The sequence below is a fragment of the Fukomys damarensis genome, unplaced genomic scaffold, assembly GCF_012274545.1.
Source record: "Fukomys damarensis isolate Sample0158 unplaced genomic scaffold, DMR_v1.0_HiC HiC_scaffold_28, whole genome shotgun sequence".
Classification (NCBI taxonomy): domain Eukaryota; kingdom Metazoa; phylum Chordata; class Mammalia; order Rodentia; family Bathyergidae; genus Fukomys; species Fukomys damarensis.
This window is the reverse complement of record NW_022900940.1, coordinates 27,986,854-28,013,116: the sequence shown is the minus strand read 5'-3', so window position 1 is coordinate 28,013,116 and position 26,263 is coordinate 27,986,854. Positions and strand designations below refer to the sequence as shown.

The 26,263-nt window shown below is 37.7% G+C and overlaps 1 protein-coding gene across 1 annotated transcript in view; it reads left to right on the top strand.

Moving 5' to 3' along the window:
- The window catches only part of Rarb (retinoic acid receptor beta), a 712,875-nt gene that overhangs the window by 524,636 nt on the left and 161,976 nt on the right, over positions 1-26,263 (top strand). The window lies entirely within an intron of this gene.

Sequence of the window (26,263 nt, the reverse complement as noted above, 5' to 3'; positions counted from 1 at the left end):
TCTTCCTATGTGAAACACAGAAACAAATGCCATTGAGGTAGTAGCCAGCATGCAAAACTACACATGATGGTTACATATTAAGAGAATAGAAAAGTAGAAAAATCTTGAGTCTTTGTGATATTATGGAGTCCCAAACCACCTACATATAGACTTCTTGTTCTGAGAAAAACATAGATTCCAGTTAAGCCACTGTAGCTGCTGTGATTGAACTCAATTCTAGTTGATAGAGTAAAACAAACTAAAAATGGGAAGAATGAAATTGTTAGATGAAACCAGATGAAAATCCAACATTTGTGTCAGGCAAAAATTTGCATACAATCAAGCTTCATCAATTTTCCCCTCCCCTATAGAGTCCATTACCAAGACTGCCCTGAGGCAGGGGGTCTGATGTCTTCAGAGAAGGGAACTTTATGTTAGATTTTTGTAATTTTGTCACTTCATGTCTCTGTTTCCTTACTTGCAAAATAGGTTTAATAATAAGACAAACTGGCCAGGGATTTAGCTCAGTGGTTCCACTGCCTGCTTGTCCTGAGTTCAATCCCCGGTAGCAAAAACAAATAATAATAATCCAAACCTTTTAGGATCTCTTCAAGGATTTTATGAGATAATACATGTGAGGTGTTCAGAATAATACCAGGAACACTGGAAGCACATTAAAACTACCCATTAGTGCCAGGGATTTAGCTCAGTGGTTCTGCCTCCTACCTCGCAAGTGGAAGGTCCTGAGTTCAATCCCTGGTACCAAAAAGTAAATACATATATACATACATACATACATACATACATACATACATACATACATACTACCCATTAGTATTACAACCTGGTAAGAAAGAGGATGACCATTATGAACTCGGTATAGAGTGCAGAACTAACTCCCAGAGACATGGTGGTCCCATGGGATATCTCCTTTCCAAGGCAAGACTGCCATAAAGAGAGTCACTTCCTTTTCCCAATTCATTTCCACACTGAAGACACTGGGAGTAAATATTTCTCTGTGAGTGAACATGATGAGAAAATAAACTAGGAATGTATATCAGGTCATTTGGAGGTTACACTGTATCAAACCTCACCCTTCAAGGAAGTCATTCTGGTGGGGGAGTGAGTAGTAAGGAGTATTTCATTAATCAACTCAAGAATTGTGATATGTTGTTCTGTGAGATGCTGATAATAAGTTGCATGAAATGTTAAAGAAGATCTAAATATTTGCCTAAATCTTTCAGCAAAGGTTTGTTTGAGGTCTTGAACTAAATATTAAAAATAAGCAGAGAATAAAATGGAATGGAGTTAAGTGTACCTTGGAAGAATTTGATAGGATGTGAGTGCCCCCAGGATAAGCATTTGATCTGATTCATTCTAACCCTGGTATAAATACAGTTTCTGGCACATAGAATGAATTTTCCCAGTTAGGTTTTTGATTGCTTTATGCCTTTGGGATTTTATTTTTGCAAAAACCACAGTTATTTAACACTTCTTCTGCTCCTAGGACATAGTTTATAGCAGACCAATGTTTTCAGTAAGAACAACTAGAAATGATAGGCAATTAAAATAGGATAAAAGATAGGAAATTTAAAATTTGTTTGAAGGCATGAGGCTAGGCTATCCAAGAATTGAGAAGCCAAACCCTCTGAGAAGAGAAAATCCAAAACGGTTTCCCTTTCCCTTACTCTTCTTATTCTTAGGTGAATAAGACAAAAGGTTAAGCAACCAAAAGAAATGCTGCTAAAATGAATATAGTAGGGTTTTCTGAATATCATAATACCAGACAAAAATTAAAATTCAGAATGAAAGGCTCTATTAAATATCTCAGGCCATCTTGGGTTCCCTTGAGGACAAGTTCTGAAGCACACGTAAACCTCAAGTATACCCATGCTGAGAAGGATAAATATATCTCCCTGGTCAGCTGATCCCTTGATGTTGTGGTAAGATCTTTCTACTCTAAATATCAAGAGTTATCTTCAGCAAAAATTAAGTCCTCTCTGAAGAATGACAGCATCATTTGGAACCTTTATAATTTTTTTCATACACAATGTTCCTTATTATTCACAATTTACCAGATATATTTTTTAAAAATAGAATCAAGAAAAACTAATAGAACAGACCCACTTATCTTTAAATGACTAGCATTTTCAAGAAATAAATGATAATGTGAGGAATTTCAGAAAACTGAAAGTGAGAATCTAGTGAGAAAGAATTAAGTAGAAATCCTAAAACTAGAAAATATACAAACTAAAATAAAGATCTTATAGATAAGTTTAATAGCAGATAGGACACAGCTAAAGAGTAAAGAATTAATGCACTGATAGGCCAGGTGTAAGTATTGAGGCTAAAGCCCAAATAGATATTTAAAAAGTGACAAATGCAGAAAAGAACAGAGACCTATTGGGAAATATTGACATATGTATTCAGGTTCCAGGAAGAAAGAAGAAAAAGAATTTAAAATTTAAAATGAAAAAGGCCATAAATTTTCCAAAATTGGTGGAAGATATTACTAAGGTTTAACATGTAACTTGATCCCCAAACTCAATAAAACCCCAATACTCACGAACAGTTTCATCCAACACTAATGATTTATTTATGATTTAAAAGGAAAACTATCTGAAACCACTTATATTCATTTGATGTAGGATGGAGAATGAGATACTAGTGCCTTTAAACCAGAGTAAGTCTAGCACATCAGTCTAGCATAAAATTATTCTGGCATCATTTTAGAACCAGAACAAAAAAGTAAATTTCAGTTTGTGATTTTTTTTTTTATTTGCTCTGAAGTGACAGGACTGCATCCCAAATTATATTACCATCCTAATAACTTTTTAAAGCTTTTTTTATTAGTTCTGATATTTTCCTGCAAAGTATTGCCTTCTTTGACATTTCAGTGCTGGTACTTAGCCCTTTATTTTCAACTTTTATGAAATCAGTCATCATCTTCATTTTTTTTAAATGATGCCAAGTTTTACAAGCTAGTTTTTTTTTAATAAAGGAGAGGGGGTAGTGAGAAAAAGAGAGTTTTCCTAGGAGCTTATACCTTCTCTCAGGAGGAAAAAGTTTGTCTAATAGCTTTTTACTGACTTTTCCAAGATTTTTTTTTTCTTGGATATGATCCACCTGTAGTCTTTCAGCAGCTGTTGATAAGACAAGAAGGAGCCCAATCCTGTATTGTGTAAACCTGCTTTAGAAATTGTTCATGCTTCAACTGTTTGACTGATGAAAGCAGGGAGAAGTGATCTTTTTCAACATGTCATTGGATTCTCAGATTGCTTTACATGCTCTTCAGTGGTTTTTGTTACATCACTCTTTCCAGGAGACTCTTGTCACTGATGAGTAGTCCTGGCAACGTTCAGATGGTTTCCTTCCACATTCGCAAGGTGCTGGCTGCACTCCCTGTAAAATTCCAACAGGGTTAGCTTAGCTGGCCTGAAGCATTGTATGGCCAACAGTAACATGTTCTCTGTAGAAAGTTGACTTGCTAATGCTTATCCTCCTTTAACTCCCTGGAGCCACTGTTTATTCCAAAAGTTACTACACATTAGAAGAAAAGGAAGCAGATGGTTGATTTAATATGCATCCTCCATTTTTCTGAAGGATAAGATTCTAGGAAGTACAGAAATGACCTAGGATAAAAAAATATTCTTTGGGCTAAGGATGTAGCTCAGTGGTAGAATGCCTGACTACTACATGTGAGGTCCTGTGTTTGACTTTTTTAAATTATCAGTATTCTTTCTTTGTTCTTCACTACAGAATAAAGAGAAAAGTTTAAATAGGTACTCAAACATGTTTTGCAAAGTCCCCAGGGGCTGGACTGCTGGTAGAATGGCAGGAAGGGAACTTTGATAAAGATTCAGTAATCATCACCTTCGTCTTTTAAGATTTGGCCACAAAAAGAAAGTCTCTCCAAGAAGTAGATGAATTTATGTCTCAGTCATGTGAAAGAAGTCACAATTTCAGAGTTTTTGCCGTAGAAGTTTATCCTTTACTCCTCTTACACTTATTGCTTCTCTAAGAATATAATTTGCGTACTACATTTTTTCAGGAATCCAGATGGTCTCATGCCTGGTTAGCATTTATTCTATATTTTTTATGTGTAGAAAAGAAAATTAATTCTATGGGGACTTGAGAGAGAAACATACCAGGAATGTAATGCTAAATCTATAACCTAAGGGATCATTTGCTAATCTGACAGGTGAACTAGACTTCGTTTCTCTGGTTGCTCCCCAGAGACTGAAGCAGAGACCTGGCATGTAGTGAAATTCATGAAAGTCACTGAAAACTGTTTTGTTTTGTTTTTGTTTTTTGTTTTTTTTTTTTTTTTGAGTCACAAGTTTGGCAAGTAATCTTCTATAACAAAGATCCAAGAAAAAAATTATAGCCATAATATGTTCACAAACATTTCATAAGCATTTTGACCCATGAGGCACTTGAGTTTGCTGAGTTTTGTTTTGAAGGAATACCAGTTTTCTTAAAATCTCTCTTCTCACCTGGATTGCTATGTGGCTGAAGAACGGAGATGTGTGCAGAAATATCCATCATCTAGGACAGTATGCGATGAGGCCAGAAATGCCATAAAAAACACACTAGACTTGTATTGCCAAATACGACAGCCACTAGCCACCTATGCCATTTAAATGCAAACAAATTTAAAATTTCATTCCTTAGTTGTGCTGTGTTCATTTCAGGCACTCCATTGCCTCCTAAGGCTAATGGTTCACTGTCATAGTGTGCAGATATAGTTCCTTCATCACAAAAATGTTCATTGGATAGTGCTTCTCTAGAAGCTCAAAGAAGTGAGAAAGCACTCCTGTCACTCCTGGTAGGTGGGTCCAGGAAGATTCATAGCAGCTGAAGCGAAGGAGCCAGCTCTTAGAGGTCAAGCACACTGGTGAGAAAGGGGACAGCCTTCAGAGGGAGACCGTAAACCAGGGCACAACTGAAGCTAGTTTGGTATTAGTAGCAGTAACACCATGTTTACTATCCTGAGAAATGCCTCTCTTCCTCCTTTGGCTCCAATCTCCCAACCATAAGAACTGTCCATCTTTTTTCTTACGACTTTTATCAGCATACAATTACTAGTTCTCCATTCCCATGATTCTAACCTTTATCAGCATGCTTGGGTATCCATTTCTATTCAAGGCTGGCCGCTTCAGGTCACAGTGCACATAAGCACCTGGTGGAGGTGCTCTAAGTAAGGGATCACAGTGAACCAGAGGCGTTGTCTTCCTCTGGTATGTGAAGGACACTCTCTGATGAAGCATATAGCCTTTATCATAGACGACATTAGTCTGCTCATACTACCATGCCAAAATCTCACCCACTACGTCTTAAATGACAGAAATTTACTATCTCACAATTTCAGAGACTGCAGGTCCAAGATCAAAGTACATAAAGTCTGGTTTCCCTGAGGCCTCTCTGACTTGCAGACAGTCACCTTCTCATGGTTCTGTCCTCACATGGTTGAACCTCTGTGCACAGAGAGTTTCGCAGCCCTAGCCTCTTCCTCATCTTAAAGGATTTTGGATAAATCAGAGACATTGAGTCAGCGCCTTACCCTTTGCCCCATGTTAACTCAGTCATCTCTTTAAAGACCTTACTGTAAAGTACAGTTACATTGTTAGACACCAGGGTTGGGACTTCACATGAATATGAGGAACATTATCCAGCCATCAGCACAGCTGAAGGTAAACAGGAAGCATAATCCTTGAAGCCCAACCGGGCCAAGCAATGAGCAGGATGACAGAGACCATAGCTACCACTGTCTCACCAGGCCCAAGGGTTAACATAATTTTGCATTCCCTCAATTCAGAGTAGTGAAAACTCATAATTCACAAGCAGTCATCTCAATGGCTGTGCATCAACCCACAGATCTCTCACTGTGATACTTCAAAGTTATCTTTGCTCTCTCAACATGGAATGTTTTCCAGGTCCTGTAACATTTTCTGGAATAAATACTTGCACAACTATCACTTTTCGTGTGTGTATATTTCCACCACCCATATTTTTTGACAATTCCCAAAGTAGCTTCTCCTACCACATATTTTCAGAATGTGTTTGCCACTTTCCTCATGTGTCACTCCAGAATGTCTTCAGTGGATCTCCATTGTCTGTGCTCCAACATCTGAGGTGTCCCTGGTATGTGTTACAGGCCTCCTTGCAGATAAGAAGTAGGCTGTCAAGTCATTATGGCAGTCAAAAGAAAATAGTCTTGAGAGTAAAACAGGCGTTGACCTTTTTCTTTTAAGGTCTTAGTTCCAGTCTTCTGTGTCTGTCTCTTTCTGTATCTCGGCATGTTTGTATGCAACATGGTAACTGTCAGAGTTCTGTTCATATCATTTCACTCTACATTCTATGTGTCAAAGGATGCTTACTATGAACACATTTGATTCTGTGCCTGAAGCATTTTATTCCTGGCCATGAGAGCATCCTTGGCCCCTCATTCAGTATAAGCTGAAAAAAATTAAGCCACCCTGTAGAAGGACAGATGACAAGTTGGTGGACAAATCCTCAAACTCTCTTGCTCTTATAGGACAATAACCCTCAAGCATTCTCAGTGTCTCCCAAGATTCTTAGTGTTAAGTTCTCTATACGTTATTTGTTATTGGTCTCTGTTCTTTTCCACTCATTTTCCTACCACTGCTCCCTGGAATCCCCCATATTACTACTTGCATTCAAAACCTCATCTCAGTGTTTTTTTCTGGGGTAACTCAACCTAAGCCATAAATATGACATGTGTCATCTTTCAACTGCTACACCAAACAGGCTCAGTCTCTCATTTCTTGATTTCTCAATAATACCTACCAGGTACTATTACAGCTGCAAACAGCTGGTGCTCACTCCTCATAGTTGACATGAAAAAGATGAAGTTATGGTTTGGGAATTATCTCCAATGCCACTGGAAATTCTATTGCCATTAAGGAATTTTTAAAGGAAGACCTGCCTGGCTCCTGGCAGACAGGAAATCAAGCTACAACAGAATAACTGCCACTGTGGCATTTAAGATACGACAACAAAGGCTATTTTTTTAGGAAAAGCTCAAGTAGGAAAATGTCAATGCAGGAGGTTCTTTGTGAGTCTATCTGATGACCTGTGACTCTCTCATTGCCACGAGTTCATTATGTACTGAATACCAAAGAAAAATGTATAGCTCACAAATATCTTCCACTGACATAAAAAGAAACAAACAAGCAAACATTATTTTCTTGTTGTTTTCCAGAGAGACTACACAACTGACTTTGCTTTTGTCATTGAGCATCTGTGAGCAAAGGCTAGGCTAACCGCCCTCATCAGATCACACACCATATGCCATTATTTGCTGGGGTTGCACATTTTCCTGGTTGATAGTCGCTGTAAACTTTTGGTGCCTGGAACACATTCATCATAGACTTAAGACTTTATTCAAAATTTATATTAACTCTATAGTGCCATGTGGTATAAGGACCTTCCCTGATCAATGCATATTTGGAATTTGTAGAGAATTTGAAATCTCAAAAATTTTACCTCTTTTAACATTAAACAAGAGTACCATTATTGCAGGACTACCCTTAACTTCTGAAGATGTGAAAGTGTTAAAGAGGTCTATAGACTGGAAACCATGCAAAAGTTTTTCTTTAAGACTAAGGACTTTCTATTAACACTATCTCTAGTAACATGAAGAATTCAAAGTAGCCAATAAAATTAAAGTCTATGTGTAAGCAAACTGAGCAACTTTCCAACATCCACTCTCAGAAAATTTCATTGTTCATATCACCACAGGCACAGACAGCACTTTAATGACTTTTACGCAAGAGTCTTCCTTTCACATCCCACAAATCCTTCACTATTCTTTAGCAGGGAATTTCAGAAACAATTGAAATAATACTGATTTCGCCCCTAAACAGACTCTAAATCATACAAATACAGTATTTGTGTTAGTTTCCCATGGCCATAGATCTTGATCACTTTTTCGTGTTTGAACACCACTTATACCAATCCAGACTTTTTTTTCATCTATTCTCTTAGCCAATAATCCATTCACTGTTCTCTCCTGAAGAGATTTTGTACATGGCCAAAACATCATATGGCTGTCCTATTCCTGATAACAGAACGATTGAGTGTGGTTACCCTGTCAGTCACAGCAGGTGTGCCTTCCTTTGTTAGCAAATACAAGGTGAGTTACAACTAAATAGGCCTTGTCTGACTCTCATCGGTTTCCATTGCCCAGTAAATTAAAATGGTGCTTTTCCAGGTGCTGCCCTTAACTAGTATCACAAATCTGTTTCTGTTGTTTTCTCACAAGCTGACAGCCCAATAAATGATAGGAGCATGTCGCACGTCATGTACTTCTCATCTGAACATGGCAGTTATTTGTATTCTGAAATCTCTTTTTTAAAATGTTTACTAGTGCATGTTTGCACCACAAAATGAGTACATCCATCATGGAGAATTGATACAAATAATGACACATCTTAATTATTTTTATGTTCCCTGCCTCTCCCTTCTCCCTCCATTTCTTGGTCCCCTTCCCATTTGCAAAAGATGTCTTGGCCAAAGGTATTCTGGAATTTTGACTGATGACTTAAGTATTATTTAATTATTTTCATTATTGTTTTGCCTTATGGAAAAGTGTTTGAGCCTAGTGCTTTCTGGGTTTCTTTTTCATAAATATTTGGGATGTCTGTTTTTCCTTGATTTGCTTGGTGGTCCTCTGAGCCCTATTAGAGTAACCTAGAAAAAGTTGGGTCTCTAGTCAGAAATTTGATAACTGATAATTCCTCAGATGTCCTCACCTGGGAACTGTACATTCCTAAGAGTAACTCTTAGTATCTTTACACAACTCTATGTCCAGGGATGTCCTGTTGTCTGATTCTTTAAATTGGCCATGGTCAGTGTTAGAACCATGTAAATCAGCAAACCCTGAACATCAGAGAGCTTTCCCCTCCTCCCCACCCACCTCTTCAGAGAGCCATTTGTCAAATATTTATCAACACACCATTGGGCAAACGTCAGCCTATATTTGGTATAAAAACTCAAGGCCTTGCAGAGGCATGTGAACAATTTTCAGAAGAACTGGAGCTGTTTCTCTAAGTCAGTAAATCCCAACCATAGTCTAATAAATATTTTCCAGTGTTTCTTCTATCATTCTGTGGTGAAATTCATAAGTAATATGATCTGTGTTCCTGTGGATAACTTTTTTAAAAAATCAGTATAATATCCCAATGATAATATATAGGAAAAAATATAGGAAAGTAATTTCTAATAAAAGTTTGGATTTTACTAGCATCACTACCCTTCAAGGTATTATAGCAAGGCCAGATGTTTATACCTTTATGTGCAACCAGGATATAAAACAACCACTACAGTGCAAACTGACAGAGGTGAGTTTTTGGTAAAACAAGAAGATTTTCTGAAATGATAACTCTTGGCGAAGTGAGGAAAATACAAAATATACCTTTCCTCTAATCACAAGCTAATCAAAACTTGGAAAACCTATTGCATGTTAAAATGACACAAAAAAATATCTGTGGGTGTGTAAGAAGGGATTAGGTTCTAGACTCAGATAATTTATTTGCATCAATTGCCTACTTTCTAAAGTCACATGGAACACAGATAGTTCTTCACTGTGTACAACAGCTAACGTCACTGGCATTACCTGCTTGATTCCAGTTATGCCCCCAAAGAGGCAACCCAAAATATTTCCCAAAGTTTTTCAACTTCCTAGGGAATAGTGCTGCCCTTCTTAAGAGCCAGTACTGTACATAAGAACAAGAAAAGGAATGCTTTTAGAATTGTGGCCTGTATCCTTTTATACTGAGCTGATATAAACAGGAGAATTGACTGGTGGAAAGGATGTTGACCCCTGGATCTCCAGAGAGAAGATCCCAAACTACCCAAACTGCCAGCCAGCCCAAAAGAGGCAGGATCACATTTGGGAGACAATAGAGATTCCAGAAAAGAGTCAGGTAGGATAACAGAATATGTAAGAGATAGGAGATTGGATGGGAAGAGAGTAGAAGCAGCTGACAAATAAGAAACTGGAAGTGGAATCATCCATTCTGCTTTTGAAAGTTTTCTTCATCCAGGAATTGTGTGAGAAGTGGTCATGCTGGGGCATTTCTCCCTCCCCCTCTATCTACAGAGACTTTGTTTCCATTTTTTCATTTTCTCATATTCCATTCCCTTCTTTCCTTTCCCCTACCTCTCCATTTTCCCTTCCCTTTTGCCCCTTTTCTTCATATTTCACAATCTCAATTATACCTTTTAATCCTTATTTACACTTTCGGTTTCTCACACTAGACTATTCAGTATTTACAGACATGTGCCCTTTATTTAACTTGAGTATCGCTTCAGTGTGCATCCATTTAGCAATAAATATATCATTTCTCATTTTCATGGCTGAGTAGTACTCCATTTTATTTTTTAAAAAACACATTTTCTTTATCCAGTCTCTTCTTGATTGGGCTGCTTCCAAGTTTTAGCTATCACAAATTGTGCTGCTATCAACATGGGTGCACATATATCACTGTGATATGATTCTTTTAATTCTTTGGGGAAGATACCCAGCAGGGGAATAGCTTGGTCAAATGGGACTTCGAATCCTAGTTCTTTGAGGAATCTCCATACTGATTTCCACAGTGGCTGTACCAGTCTACATTCCCACCAGGAGTGGAGCAGTGTTCCTTCTTCTACACAGTGCCGCCAACATTTGTTATTGGTTGATTTCATGATAGCAGCCATTCTTTCGGGAGTGAGGTGGAATCTCAGTGTTGTTTTCATTTGCATCTCTTGAATGACCAGTGACATTGAACATTTGTCTTATGTTTATTTGCTATTTCTACTTCTTTGTCTGAGAAATGTCTGTTCATTTCATATGGCCATTTTTGGATTGGGTCTTTAAATTTGGGAGGTCTGATTTTTTTTTTAAGTTCTTTATATATTCTAGATAGTAGACCTTTGTCTGAGGAACAACTGATGAAAAGTTTTTCCACATTGTGGGTTTTCTCTTCACACTGTTGGTTTCTCTTGCTGTGCAGAAACTTTTTAATAAGACATCCCACTCCTTGATTGTTTATGCTAGTTCACAGGCAGCAGAAGTTTTGTTCATAAAATCTTTTCTTACACCAATGTCTTGAAGAGTTCTGCCCAAGCTATCATCCACCCAGTTTAGTGTTTCTGTTTAATATTTAGATCTTTAATCCATTTCAATTTTAGTTTAGTTGAGATATAGGTCTAGTTTTAATCTTTGTCAAGTTGAACTCCAGTTTTTCCAACACCACTTATTAAAGAGTCTGTCTTTCCTCCAGTGAGGATGTTTAGCTCCTTTGTTGAAGATGAGATGGCTGAGTGTACCTGGAGTTGTTTCTGTGTCTTCTAATCTGTTCCACTCGTCCTCAGGTCTGTTATTTCAAGACAGGAATTGTGATACCCGCTACCTTGTCTTTATTGCTTAGAATTGCTTTTGCTATTCTAAGTCTCTTCTTTTTCCAAGTGAATTTTTGGATTGTTTTCTCAAGATCTGTGAAGTATGCTCCTGGGATTTCGATTTGGATTGCATTGAATCTATATAGCAGTTTTGGAAGTATGACTGTTTTCACTATTTTGATTCTTCCTACCCAGGAACAAGTGATGTCTTTCCATTCTCTGATATCCTCTTCAATCTCTTGCTTCTGAGTGCTACAGTTTTGTTAAGTTGATTCCTAGGTATTTCAATTTTTCGGATGCTACTGTGAAAGGAATTATTTGCCCCATTTCTCTCTCAGCGAATTGTTTTTTGTGTAGAGGGAAGCTATGTATTTTTGTGTGTTCATCTTATATCCGCTACTTTACTGAATTTGCCTATTAAGTCTAGAAGACTTTTGGTGGAGTTTTTACGGTCTTCCATATATGTATGTCATCTGCAAATAATAACAACTTGACTGCTTCATCTCCTGCCTTTATTTCTTTTATTTCTTTATCTTGTCTAATTGTTGTGGCTAATGTTTCCAAAACTATTGAACAGGAGTGGTGATAATGGACATCCTTGTCTTGTTCTTAATTTTATTGTGAAGGATTTCAATTTTTTACCATATAGTATGATATTGTCTGTTGGTTTTTCATAGATGGCTTTTCTCAGATTGAAGTAGAGGCTACTCCAATTTTCTGTAGGGTTTTTATCATGAATGCATGTTGGATTTTGTCGAATACTTTTTCTGCATCTATTGAGATGATCATATGGTTTTTGTCCTTGGCTCTATTAATACAGTAGATTACTTTTTTTTTTTTTTTGGTGCTGGGGATTGAACACGGGTCCTTGCGCTTGCAAGGCAGGCCACCAAACCACTGAGCTAAATCCCCAGCCCTAGATTACGTTTAGTGATTTGTGTATGTTGAACCATCCCTGCATGGATGAATCCCAGTTGGTCAGGGTGTATGATCTTCTTGATGATTAATGCCATTGATTAATGGCATTCTATTTGCCAGTATCTTATTAAGGATTTTTGCATCTGTGTTCATCAGTGAGATTGGCCTGTAGTTCTTTTTTTATTTGTTTGGGGATCAAGGTGATGCTTGCTTCCATAATGAATTTCCTTTCAGTTTCATTAAAGAGTTTAAACAGTCATGGTAGTAGTACCTCTCTAAAAGTCTTGTGCAATTCAGCAGTAAAGCCATCAGGACCTGGGATTTTCTTTAATTACATTTTCAGTTTTGTGGATTGATATTGGGTTGTTTAGAATTTTTATGTCTTCATTGAACTTTGGTAATTCATATGTATCTAGAAATCTATCTGTTTCTGTGTTTTCTGTCTTACTGGTGTATATATTATCAAAGTAGATATTGATGATCACCTGGATTTCTACTGTGTCTGTTATAATTTTGCCCTTTTCATTCTAATTGCATGGATTTGGACCTTTTCTTTCATTTTTTTTAAGGTTGGCTAAGGGTTTGTCAATTTTGTTTATTCTTTGGAAGAAGCAACTCTTTGGTTCATTGATTTTTTTTTTTTATCATAGCCTCCACTGCATTAATTTCTGCTCTGATCTTTATAATTTCCTCCCTTGTATGAGCTTTGGGTTTGTCCTGCTCTTCTTTTTCTAGAAGCTTGAGGTTTAGCATCAGGTTGTTTAATGGAGCTCGCTCTGTTTTCCTAATAGGAGAATTCACTGCTATGGATTTCCCTCATAACAGTGCTTTCATTGTGTCCCATAGATTCTGATATGTTGTATTGTCCTGGTCATTTAATTATAAGATCTGTCTGATTTCTTCTTTAATTTCCTCTGTGACTCATTGGTTATTCAGAAGTGTGTTGTTCAATCTCCATGTGTTCCTGAAATTCTTGCTGTTTCTTTTGCTATTGATCTCCAATTTCATCACACTGGTCTGATAATATACAGGGGATCACTTCAATTTATTTACACTTAAACATGTTCTATGAGTATGTGGCCTATTTGGGGGAATGACACATGTGCAGCTAAAATTCTGATTTTGTTGGGTGGAACACTGTAAACATCTGTTAAATTCATTTCTTCAAGAGTTTGAGCTCTAGTATTTCATTTTCTGTCTAGTTGAAATATCTGTTTGTGACAGTGGGGTATTGAGGTCCAGGCAGTGTGCACCCTTCAATAGCTCAGCTGGTAGACCAGAGGACTGTATTGAGGTCCCCCATTACTATTATGTTAGTGCTTATTTAATTTTTCCTGTCCGTTAGTATTTGTTTTATATAGTTGGGCCCACTGCATTTGGTGCATATATATTTATGATTGTCATCTCTTCCTCTTTGATTGTTCCCTTTACAAGAATGTAGTGTCCTTCTTTGTCTCTCTTAATCAGTGTTGGTTTGAAATCCACGTGATCTGCAAAGAGAATAGCTACTCCTGCTTTTTTGCAGGTTCCTGTCTCATGGAGTATTGTTTTTCACCCTTTAACTTTCAATGTATGAGTTTCTTTTTGAATTAAGTGTGATTCTTGTATGCAGTGTATTGTTGGATCTTGCTTCTTGACCCATTCTGCCAGACTGTTTCTTTTGACTGATGAATTGAGACCCTTAACATTGATGGTTATAAGTGATATGTATTGACTTACCCTTGTTATGACTTTTTCTTTTGGTTGGATTCTCCCCCTTTGCATTTGATTTCTTGTCATGCCTGATGGATTCTGTGGGGGCTTCCTGGGGTTGTGATCCTCATTGTCTTTTCCTAGGATATTGTTTAAAAAATTTTGGAGTGCTGGTTTGGTATTTGTGAATTTCCTAAGGTGCTCTTTGTCATGAAAGTATCTTATTTCTCCATCCATTTTGAAAGATAGTTTTCAGGGTACATCAATCTGGGTTGGAGGCTGTTTTCCTCTTGCCTTGAGGGTTTGTGTTGAGAAGTCTCCTGTAATTTTGATAGGCTTTCCTTTGCATGTGATTTGTTTCTTTTCTCTGTTTATAGAATTTTGTTATTCTGTTGGGTTTCTGGAATCTTAACTATCATATACCTATGTGTAGATTTTTTTTTTTTTTATCATGGCTGGTTGGAGTCTTACATGCCTCACTTATCTGTGTGTCATGTTCCTTTCCCCTACCTGGGAAGTTTTCTGCCATTACTTCTGTGAACAGTTTTTTTATGTCATCTATACTCTCTCTTGTTTCTTCATTGACTCCAATCAGTCTTATGTTCTTTCCATAATCTAGCAGTTGCTGGGTTGATTTCTCATGATCCCTATCTATTTTTAAGAAATTTTTCTTTTCCTGGTCACTAACTGCAATCCCATCTTCTATATCTGAAATTCTATCTTCACATTGGCTCATTCTACTGTGTAAATTTTTTTTTTTTTTTGGTGGGGGAATTTGAGATGGGGTCTCACTATGTAGTTGAGACTGACCTGGAACTCACTGTGTAGCCCAGGCTGGTCTCGAACACAGCGACCCTCCTGCTTCAGCCTCCAAGTGCTGGGATTACAGGTGTGTGCCACCACACCCCACTTACCTGTGTAAACTTTCAATGGACTTTTTAATCTTCTGGAAATCTGTTTACATCTATTTTATGGTTTCCATTTGTTTCCAATGTTTGGATTCCATCATGTTCCTCAGCTCCTCTTTTTTTTTCGATCTGTGTCCTCTCTAGATTTGTTAATCACGTCTTACACTATGGTTATAATCTCTGCTGTTATCTGATAAATTATTTCTGATTTCATTTTCTCCTGATCCTCTTTCAATGTTCAGGGAGTCCATGTGGTTGAGTATCAGGTTGTTCTATCTCATTTCCCTTTAGGGTTGCCATAGGTGATCTGGAAGTCTGGTTTGGGGACTTGTTTCCATGTTTCAACAGATGCAGGCTGCTGTGCGTTTGTTGAGGCAACTTTTTGCTCACCCAGTGGTCTTTAGATCTCAGCAAGCCACCAAGCAGCCTTTTCTCTGCTGCTCACCTGTACACCACTTCCTGGCTTCAGAATAGTGGCCTTCTGGATCCCTGAGCTGATCTATAGTATGAGCAGGCTTCTTCTTGGGCCTCTGCATACTTGGAATGGTATCTAGGTGTGCCTCTTGCTGGGGCCTCTATGTACCTGTAGTCTGGGAGGGCCTTTGACTGGGGGCTATGTACCCCAGTTCCTGTTGTGTGAGCAGGCTTCTGGCTAGGGTCTGTGCACTTATCAATAGTATTGGGACAAGCCTCTGGCTGTTGCTTGTGTCCCTATGTAGCTCTTTTCCAGGTGGGCCCTCGGCTGTGGCTGATGTTATGGGGAGGTCTCTGGCTGAAGCTTGTGTGCCTGTGTAGCTCTTTTGTGGGTAGACCTTTGATTTGGGTGAGTATGCCCAAGCCTCTGGGGTCAGGGCAGAGCCCTGGCTGGGATCTGCCTGTGACAACCTGCACCTCTGGACCACACCCCACTCTTTATTTTTAACTAAGCCTTCTATTGAACTATAACATTCATAGAAGTACAAAAAAGTACATATATAGTTTGTTATTTCTTTTACAACTGAGCATAAACATTTAACTAGCACACAGGTCAAAAAATAGAACATGATCAGAGCCCCTTTGTACCTCCTTCTAATCCTGATCCATGAGTGACACTGGTATAATAACTTCTAATGATGTAGATTAAGTAGGCCTCTTTTTTAACTTTGTATGAATAGAATCATAGAGATGTACTTTTTTATGTATTTCTGGCTTCTTTCACACAACTTTATATTATTCATTCACATTTTCATGTAGTCATTCTCATTGCTACATAGAAATATTCTGTGTGACTTTACCATTTTATTTTATTGATGGATGAACATTTGAGTAGTTTTCTGTTTGGCACTATTATAATTCATATTTTTATGACTACACAGGTAAACAAATGTCTGCATTGTTATTAGGTAAACATGTAGGAACAAAATTACCCAAATTCTTAACTTTAAGGTATGTCAGATTTCTTTAGGTATTAACAAATGCTTTCAAAGAGTCATACAAATTCCATTCCCACTAGTATTATAAGAAAAAAAATTGTTTTCTCATGCTCATCAATTCCTGGTATATTTCTTCTTTATTTTTATTTTAGCCGTGTTGTTGGATGTGTAGTGCTATTGTGTTGAATACCTAGAACTAATTTCTCAAACAACCAGTGAAGGCTGCTTGGTATTCGGCATGGCCATCATTTATTATTAAGGATTAGTGTCGGTAGCATATTGGTTGTTAAATATTATGCTAAATACTATTTTTTACAGTAGCTTTATGGAAGCATAATTGATATAGTATAGTGTGCACATTTTTAAAGTGTAAAATCTGTAGATTTTATAGAGAGATCCACCAAAAAAAGTGTGTATACACTTCAGCAGTTCTTGGTACTAACAAATATTGAGAAGCTAATGACCACCATTTTGAGCACCTCTTATAACTGTAAACTTATATTAGTCTCATGACGTCTCAATAAGTTTAGTATTACAATATTACACAAGTTTTTCTTTTCCTGATTTATACATTTTTGGCAGAAGATATATATATTTATGAAACCTAAAACCATCACCACAATCAAGAAAGATATCAACTATCAGCACCTAGAAGTTTCGCCTATCCTTTTGTAATTTCATCCTCTGGCCCATAACTTTTCCCCAAACCTTGTCCCCAGGCAACTACTGATTTGCTTTTTACTTCTATATATCAAATTTCATTTCTTAGAATTTCCTTATATAAATGGATAGTATTATCTATCTTGTACCCCCTGCATAATTATTATGAGATTTATCTATTTTGTAGCATATACCAATAGTCATTCCCTTTTATTGCCAAGAAATTTCCCATTGTATTGATATACCACAGTTTATCAGTACACCTGTTGATAAACAACTGAGTTATAAAGTTGTTATGAACATGTACGTGAATAAACTTTAATGTTTCAAGTAAATAGGAGTAGAATGGCCAGATTATTTGGTAAGTATATGTTTAACTTTTTAAGAAATTACCAAACATTTTTAGGTGGTGATTGTATGATTTTGTACTTATAATGCAATGTGTGAGGGCTCTAGTTTTTCCACATCCACAGCGATTCTTTGTAGGGCAGTCTTCATATTTTGAACAATGCCAGTAGGTATATAATGGTATCTCATTGGGGTTTTTACTTGCATGTCCCTAATGATTAATGACATTGAGCTTCTTTTCATGACTGTATTGTCTTTTGTGACATTTCTCTTCAAATTACTTACCCATTGAGTATGAGGAGAAAGATGTTTATTTCATTATTGTTGAATTTTGCAATTTTATATTCTGGATCAATAATGATTGGGTACACATATTGCTCAATGGTTATGCTAGTCTTTGACCTGTCTTTTCATTATTTTAGTAGAGTATTTCAAATATTAGAAGATTTTTTAATATGCTAATGTCCAAATTCTCGTTTTGGCTTTTTATGTGTAATGTTTCAGCATATTATCCAAAAAAAATCTTTATGTAACCCAAGTCCACAAGATTTTTTCCATTGTTTCTTAAAATTTTTAGTTCTGTGTTTTAGTTTTATGATCTATTTTAGTTAATTTTTGTATATGCTATGGGCTATGAATCAATTGATTTTCTTGTCATTACTGTATTTGCTGACAATGCAGATCTCATTGTCCCAGCCTGTTTTTTGAAAAGCCTGTCCTTTTTCCTGGTCTATGGGTGGATAGAACTTCATCATCCATGAGTATAGAGCACAAAGTTTATGCCATTGATTTTATTGTTTATCTGTGTCTCCTGATAACTACAATAGTGCTAATTTTATCTACAGTACAGAAGTTGCCTTTAAACAGTGTGACATAGTTTTTACCAGTTTTAAATTTCAATCAAATTATACATGGCTCTACTCATCAGTGTTTTCCAAGAAGGTCTAGTGATTGGTTGGTTCATTCATTTATTCACTCATTCACCAAGTATTTATGAAGAGATTATTGTGTTCTATACTATTCTTACATTGGGATCACAGTTGTAAACTGGATTAGGCTGATATATTTATTAAACATATATAGTAAAGAGTAAACTTGATTTAGAAAGAGCCCCCAAAACCTGTTAGCATAAATGAATAAAAGTTCACTTCTCTCTCCTGTAATGGTCTAGAGCCAGGCTGGAAGGGCATCTCTGCTTCACAAGGACATTCTAGTACCTAGGTTTGTTCTACTGTGTGCCTTTGCCTTTCCCTGGGCTGCTGTCCACATCTATCTGTATGTCTAAGCAGAGTCGTGTATGGCTGAGGCCTTCATAACAAGAGATAAGGGCACAAATTTATTTTGTATGAATTTTATGTAATATGGGAGTTTTGAAAAATGAAGAAAAAATGAAACAGGTAAACTTGTGTGTTGTTGTGATGGATTTGGTGTTTTTAGATATGGATGGTTATAGAGAAGTACGAATAAACAAAGGTGTCTGCTGTAGTGGTGATCAACTAGGGGAACTTAGCAAGTCCTGTTCAGTTTTTTCCTGTGTGCTTATATGATCAGCTCTCAAATGCCATGGCACCATATTTTGGGGTAGTGTGCCCAACACTGTCAATACCAAGAGTGAGGAATTTTTCCTTAAACTACCTCAGTGAGAAGTATCAAAAGTGCTTTCCTAGTATGCATAAAGCTCTGGTTCAATCTCCAGTACCATGTTAGAAAAATAAAAAAGAATGCTCAAACGGGATTCCACAGAGACAGAGAAGAAAGTTCAAAGTCAGGCCTAGTCAGGCAGAGGACTAAGAGAAGCCTAACTAAAGTTTTGGTTGAAGGAGAGAAAGTCCTTTACCTACCTAACACTCTAAAGCAGTGATGGCAAACCTTTTTTGTTTTTTCGTTAAATTCTTTTATTGGTAAAGTTTGGGTATATGATACAAAAAGCTCACTGAGGCATAAGTCCCAAACATTCACCACCACTGCTCCAGAGGCTCTTCTGTGGCCTGATGTTCATTGAGTAGAACACTCCATCATCAGATCATTGTGTCACATGCTGTACTGCATGGTGTAAATGCGTGGGTCCTTGCCTAAAATGAAAACTACCAGACTCTAACTCCAAACATTTTCATCAAGTAGCTCAGGTAGGAAGCCCTAAAACTACTAGGCTAGAGCATCCTTACAATGAGTCTTAACATCTTCACTGCACATTCTGCATAAACAGAAAAAGGGACTCATTTCCACCTATTCTTTCCCTTTCTTTCCCTGTCGGTTGTGTGTGTGTGTGTTAACCTTAAATTTTGGAACTGTTGCCTTCTGAAATAGCTCTTATTAATCTTTTTTGAAACATCATTAACTGACAAACAAGCAAACAATAACAAAATACTAAACTAATTTTGGACGCCTCCACATTATCTTCTCAAAGAGAAATTTTCAAAGCCCTTGGTTGAAGTACATGTTGAGAAGATGTCTTTACACCCTGCAGTTTGAGAGAGCTATTTTCTCATAAAAACTACTTTTATTGTATTCACATGGGTTGTGACATGCTAATACACATATCACTGTTTTCGCAACAGGGATTTCTATCTGGCTTATTTTTCTGACAACTCCCATTCAATCACATGAGGCTTTTTTTATTTGCCTTTTTCTGTGTCAGAGATCAGGATGAATTCAAACTCCATTCCTTTTCCACTGTCCCTCTGATGTATTTTATACTTTTTACACTCCCTTTCCCAGTACAATCTGAAGAAAATTCCTTTGGGCTTTTAGCTTCCCCTCAGTTAGAAACTTTTGTGTTGCTAATAGAATTTGCTTCATTAGCATTTCAAATCCTGGGATGTTCTTAAGGATCAGTGTTAGATCTTAGGGGCTCTCCAGTTGCAAACTGATATATCAGTCCCATTTAACTAAAACAGCCTGTGGACAGTGCCTTTGACCTTATTTCTTTTACCAGCATATGTTACAGGAAATCTTTTTTTTTTTTTGTACCGGGGATTGAACTCGGGACCTTGTGCTTGCAAGGACAGGAAATCTTTTTAAGGATTATAGAGGAAGATATATGCGTGATCTGAGAAACTTTGCTTTTGTCCCTCTCCCAACTCTCTAAATTGCCTTTCAAAAAGCCATACTCTGCTTCATCACTTTTGATGATTAGATCTTGGCTAGCTGATGGCTCAGATGATGGATGGATGGATGGACAGATGGACATACAGACAGATGGACCTGTGATTAGCTGGATAATTAGAAAGGTAGATGGTTGGGTGCATAGGTAAATGGATGATAGGTGGATGGGTTAATATCAGCTAAGTGAATGGATAGGGGAGTGAGATGGATGAATGATAGATTAATGAGTACCTAGGTGGCTTGGATGTATGGAAGGATGAATGGTTGAATGGAAAGGTAAAATATATAGTACAAGTCTTCCATCCTATGCAATATCATAGCCACTTAACTAACTATAATTGGCTTTAAATTCTTGAGGCTAAATACAGTTTCTGCAGAGAACAGCAAGTCAGGTGATGTTTCCTGCCTCCAATAAGAGTAGCAGGACGCAGTTTGTCAAATATTTCATTGCAATTCTGACTTGGTGTCTGCACTGTAAAACAAAACTAATAAAGCCATCTTCTTTAATATAGTAAAGATGCTCCTAATAAACTGCAAGCTAAGCAATACAGTACCCTTGTTATCAGGTGTTTACCCTCCTGATCACATGGCTGAGTTGGAGCTGTGGCTTGTTGCAGCTGCCCTGTGCAGGAAGAATATTGCTAGTCCAGGGAAAAAACATCAAAATTCCTCATTCCATGTAGTTTCTACTGAATGCTTGCAGCTTTAGCACCATTGTGAAGTAAAAAAATTGTAAGTAAAACCATTGTCAAGTCAGGGACTATATATACAAACAATTGCTTTGGTGCAGTGATCCTTAACCAGGTACATATAGAAACTCTCTTGGGAACTTGCTCTGTTTGCATATACCTGGACCCTGCATCCCGAAATGTTTATCCTGGTTAAAGACACCTGCTCTGACAGGGATCCCCTGGACCTCATAGCAATAGTATTGGGACAGCATGGAGGGTTATATTCCTCACTGGACCCTTTCCTTGAAGACTTCATGCTAACATTTTTATTTTATTTTATTTATTTTTTGGTACCAGAGATTGAACTCAGGTCCTTGTGCTTGCGAGGCAGATGGTGGAAGCGCTGAGCTAAATCCCCAGCCATGCTGACATTTTTAAATTATTTGTTATATCTCAGGCAACGTTCTAAGTGCTTTTTCCTTGTATTACTTCATTTAATCTTCACAACCCTTTGATTGGGTGAAAGAAGATGGCTTGAGGGTAAGTAACTTGCCTGGTGTGAGACAGCTCCTGAGAGTGAAGCTGGGGGTTAGCCACGTCCACTGGAGTCCCAGGTCTGTGGTCCCACCCACCCGGTGACACTGCCTCTCTCGTGACTACACTGACCTTCTAGAGCACCCAGTTAGATGGAACTTCCGGCTAAGATGGAAGTGTCCTATGTTCTCACTGTCCTATTCACTTTATTGCCGCTGGCCATGTTAACTTGTGAGCATTTGAAATGAGGCTAATATGACTGAGGAGCTGAGATTATAATTAATTTGAGCAGCACAGTTTAAGAGCCAACTCATAGCCTCTGTTCATACATCTGATCTCAAACAATGAAGAGCTGTACTAGGAATTAAGGGAGCAGTGTGGTTATAGACAGTATTCTTTACTAATATTAGCATGAAATGATTGCAATGCATTCTTAAAATCTTTTGTACTTCTTTCTGTCCTTGAAAAGACTCTGGCTCTTCTAAACACTACCAACTAGGTGGCACATCTAATCTTAGCTCATTGGAAAATGTATTGAGATGACACCAAAAAAAAAAAAGCTTGAGCTGAATAGCACAGGGAAGTTGTGTGCAAGCTGTAGCATGGTGGGATTATTGACATTTATTCTCAAGAGTGATTGTTACATTTTTCCATCTCCCACATTTTGTCATCGTATATGAAGGAGGGGGTGAATATGTAAATACTGGTGTAAAACATGGTTTGGTATGGAGAGAATGTGGCACCCATGCACATTTTGAAGGCACAGATGAAGTCTATACCTTTTTAAAAAGAAAGCCAAGTAGGGAACTGGGAAATTATGAGTCAAGAAAGATAAAAAGAGCCAGATGTGATAGCGCACACCTGTAATCCCAGCACTCAGGAGGATCACAAATTCAAGGCTAGACTGGACTACATAACAAAAATGAAAACAAAACTAAAAGAACCATAATTCTGGATGGAACCTAACACATTCTCGATGACTAATGCAAAAAAAGATCCCGTCAGCTATATGATTCCTTATGTGATATACACGTTGGAGTTGAGTAAAGCTTTTAAAAGCAAAATGAAAAAGGATAACAAAAGTGTTAACACCTAAGTTTGTATGTCTAGATTGTACAAGGTGAGACGTATTAATGCAGAATTTAAAAAGCAGAGCCGGGGATTTATCTCAGTGATTCTGCCACCTGCCTCGCAAGTGCAAGGACCCGAGTTCAATCCCTGGTACCAAAAATAAATAAATGCAAGTAATGCATTAAATGTAAACTGTGAAATGTTGGTTTAGAACATGGGTGGACCCATGGGCCAAACCTAGTCTACTGCCAGATTTTGTAGTTTTATTAAGCACACCCATGCCTGTTCATTTCCATGCAACCTTGTTATATTGGCAGGTGTTTAGAGTAAGGGGTCAGAAGTATAGTTTTTTTTGTTTACTGGTGTTAGAACTTCTCTCAGGTACCAATACGAAAGCAGCTAGTAGGAGAGAAGCCCCAGGAACAGACTTACTTCGGCCCCCTGTGCTGGTAGCAGCCTGGGCTTGTCTTCCCCCACAGCATATGTAGCACTCAGAGCCAGCCATGCATTCTTCTGATCAACTGTGGGAAGAGGTGTTTCATATGGGTTTTGGGGGAAAAAAATAAAAAATGAAATAAACCCAAACCATAGAAGAGATAGGCGCATCTTTTTAAAACAATCAGTGTCCACTTTCCTCCACCACCTTCTTGTATTTTGCACTCGGCATGGCCTGGTGGATGTGTCTGTACCTGTAAGAATCTTTTTATTTAGACATCACAAGGTATTTGACGAATTTTGAACACGGCTGGCTGCAGTATTGGTGTACAGAGACGCCTGCTCTTTCTTCAGGAGACTCTCAAGTTCACACGTTTGCAGAACGTGATTCATGGTGTTTCTTTCTGGATCGTCCAGTGGGTAATTGCTGTACGAAAACCAGAGAAACAGATGTAGACCCTGAACCTTGGCTATAAATTTTTGTTTTATGATTATGGGTTTCAAATGTGCTGTGTCACACTGACAAATATACAGTTACTCTGAAACAAAATGGATTCTGCTCTCAAACTTTTGCTTTTTGTTTGGTTGTTAGTTGGGGAAACTTTTATTAGATTGTTGATCAAACGCACAGACAGGACATGACACGTATTAGAATATTATTTTTGCCAAACAAAGAGGACCCTTGGGAAAATTTCTTCCAACTATGTGAATAATGTTTAAAAGGGTATCAATAATTTAAACTGCATTATGAACAATTTAACTAGTCCGTTTTTTACTTTCAGTCTTATGCATTAATCTTTATAGTACATGGATTTATTTTTAAGGAATTGGGGCTTATTTGCATGTCTTTCCTTAATTTTACATAAAATAAAAACTCTAGAGGAAGAATCACATTTTCAAGGGCTGGAATTCGATTTACTGAAAAAAAGTGTGGCTAAATTGTGAGTCAGCTTTATGAATTAATACTTGAATTAAATAATAGCTCTAATCATTGCTATCAGCATAATTAATTCATGATGAGAAGTGATGAATTGACTAGTGCGCACTATTACATTATAAGAAACCCATAATAGTCTATTCACAAGGATTTAAATAGTGATCATTCATTTCAAGGCTCAAGTTCATTTCCCTACAATTAAAAAAAAAACAACTTCCAGGATATTATAAATTTTAGGTCTTGTACAAAAAAGAAAATACCAAGTCTATCCAACTCCCCTTCCACACAGGGACATATGTATTTTGTCGTTGTTGCTGAGCAATAATACCATAAAGGGGAAGAAATTTGGGAAATGAAATGAAGCTGATTATCCAGCCCAAGAAATGACAATGAACAGAATTTTGGGGGTGTCCGTCCTCATCATGGCCTCCTCTGACCAGTGCATCCTTGCCTCCTGTGGAAGAGATGACAAGCAAAAAAAAAAAAAAAAAAAAAAAAAAGAGATGAAAAAAAAAAAAAAAAAAAAAAAAAAAAAATGGCACCACCACCTCCTCCCATAGCAGACAGCTGAACACGTGTACCTGTCAATGGTGTCATGTTTTTCTTCTCGAAGTTCCTCATGTTATACTTTAAACATGGCTATTTAACATACTTTAAACATGTCGTCTCAATCAGCCACTATTCATCTGCCTCATTACTGGGTATAAATGAGTCTAGTTTCCAAGGAACTCTGAGGACCTTGAATAAGCATTTGGAGCTGTGCCTCTTATGGACCAAGTAGAAATTGAAACATTATGTGGTACTTTGTGTACCTTTACAACTCTCTTAATGGCAATGTGTTAGATATTTTGTAAATTCTTTTGAGCTCCTTTGCTTAAAATGTGTGCTTTCTTTGTAGTTAAAGGTTTCTTACAACCAAGCTCTGTTATAAAACAATAGTCAAGGCCAAGTGAGGGATATATAGCAAATGCGTAGATTCAACAAAATCTCATCCTTTTATCACCCTGAACTTTTCAGTGGCAAGAACTGAGCTCGGTGGGCTGAAAATTGTTTTACTGGACCTTCATAAAAGGATCTCTGAGTTGATAAGTGTGTGCGATGCATACTTTTCATGTTACACCACCAGTGCCACTTAGCAACACCGCTAGACAGAGCGGCATTTCACTGTGGGGTGGGGTGCCCCTTGACAGGCTTTTAAAAGGCCTGGATGCCAAAACACATTCCAGCAGTATTCCCAAGAAGAGGACCTGGGTACTGCTCTTCCCTGAGAGATGGAAGGACACACTCCCTGCCCACTTCTTGGCTGCCCTGTTCAGTAGAAGAGTTATTAGTCATAGAGACGCAGTGGAAGCAGGAGGGTGTGTTCATTCCTCTTTGACACACCTGCATCCCTGAAGTAAGCTCTGCGAAATGGCTGCAAGACGGACTGGCTCTCCTTAGGGAAGCTGTCTGCCTGAGTTTATTTCCAAATATTGCCTCTGTACTTCATGTTTTTAAACCTGGCTAGAAAGCTGCTCTTTTCCCTAGGTTGACAGGTATTTAAATTTTTTTTCTCTAAAAATTACTTTAATAAACAACCAAAATTGGGTAAGAGCTGGTATGGACAAAATCTGGCTTGTAGACACATAAAATCCTCAGATTAACCAGTTTTCAAAATGTGTGTTAATTAAGTGGTATTGTATGTGTGTGATGAGAGGCCACCCACACACTGTTCCAGGTACATGGCTATGGGAACAGCATAGTAGTTTTCACATTGGCTTGAGATCTCGGGGAGCTGGGTTCAAGTGTTGGTCTGCACAGTGTGATCTCAGCAGATCTCTGTTATCCTGGTAGGCTCTTGCAGCACTGCAAAAATAGGAGTCACAGCCAACTCTTATTCCAGTATATTTACAGAGGACACTGAAATAGGTGGTGTTATATGTCTCATTTAACAGAAGAGGAAGCAGAGGCCCAAGAAAATATGTGTTCCAGATCACAGCTCTCAGAGCTGGTCTCTGGTAGACTTAGACTGACAATCTAGTTGTTTGACTCCCAAATCTCTGCTTTAGACCACATGATTATGTTTTCTCAGATCAGGATCTAAAAATCCTGTGAAAGAGAAAGAGGCAGAGAGAGTATGTGCTGTGCTTGTGTTTGGGGTTAAAGCTAACTAGTAATTCCTCACTCCCCACATGCTGCGTACAG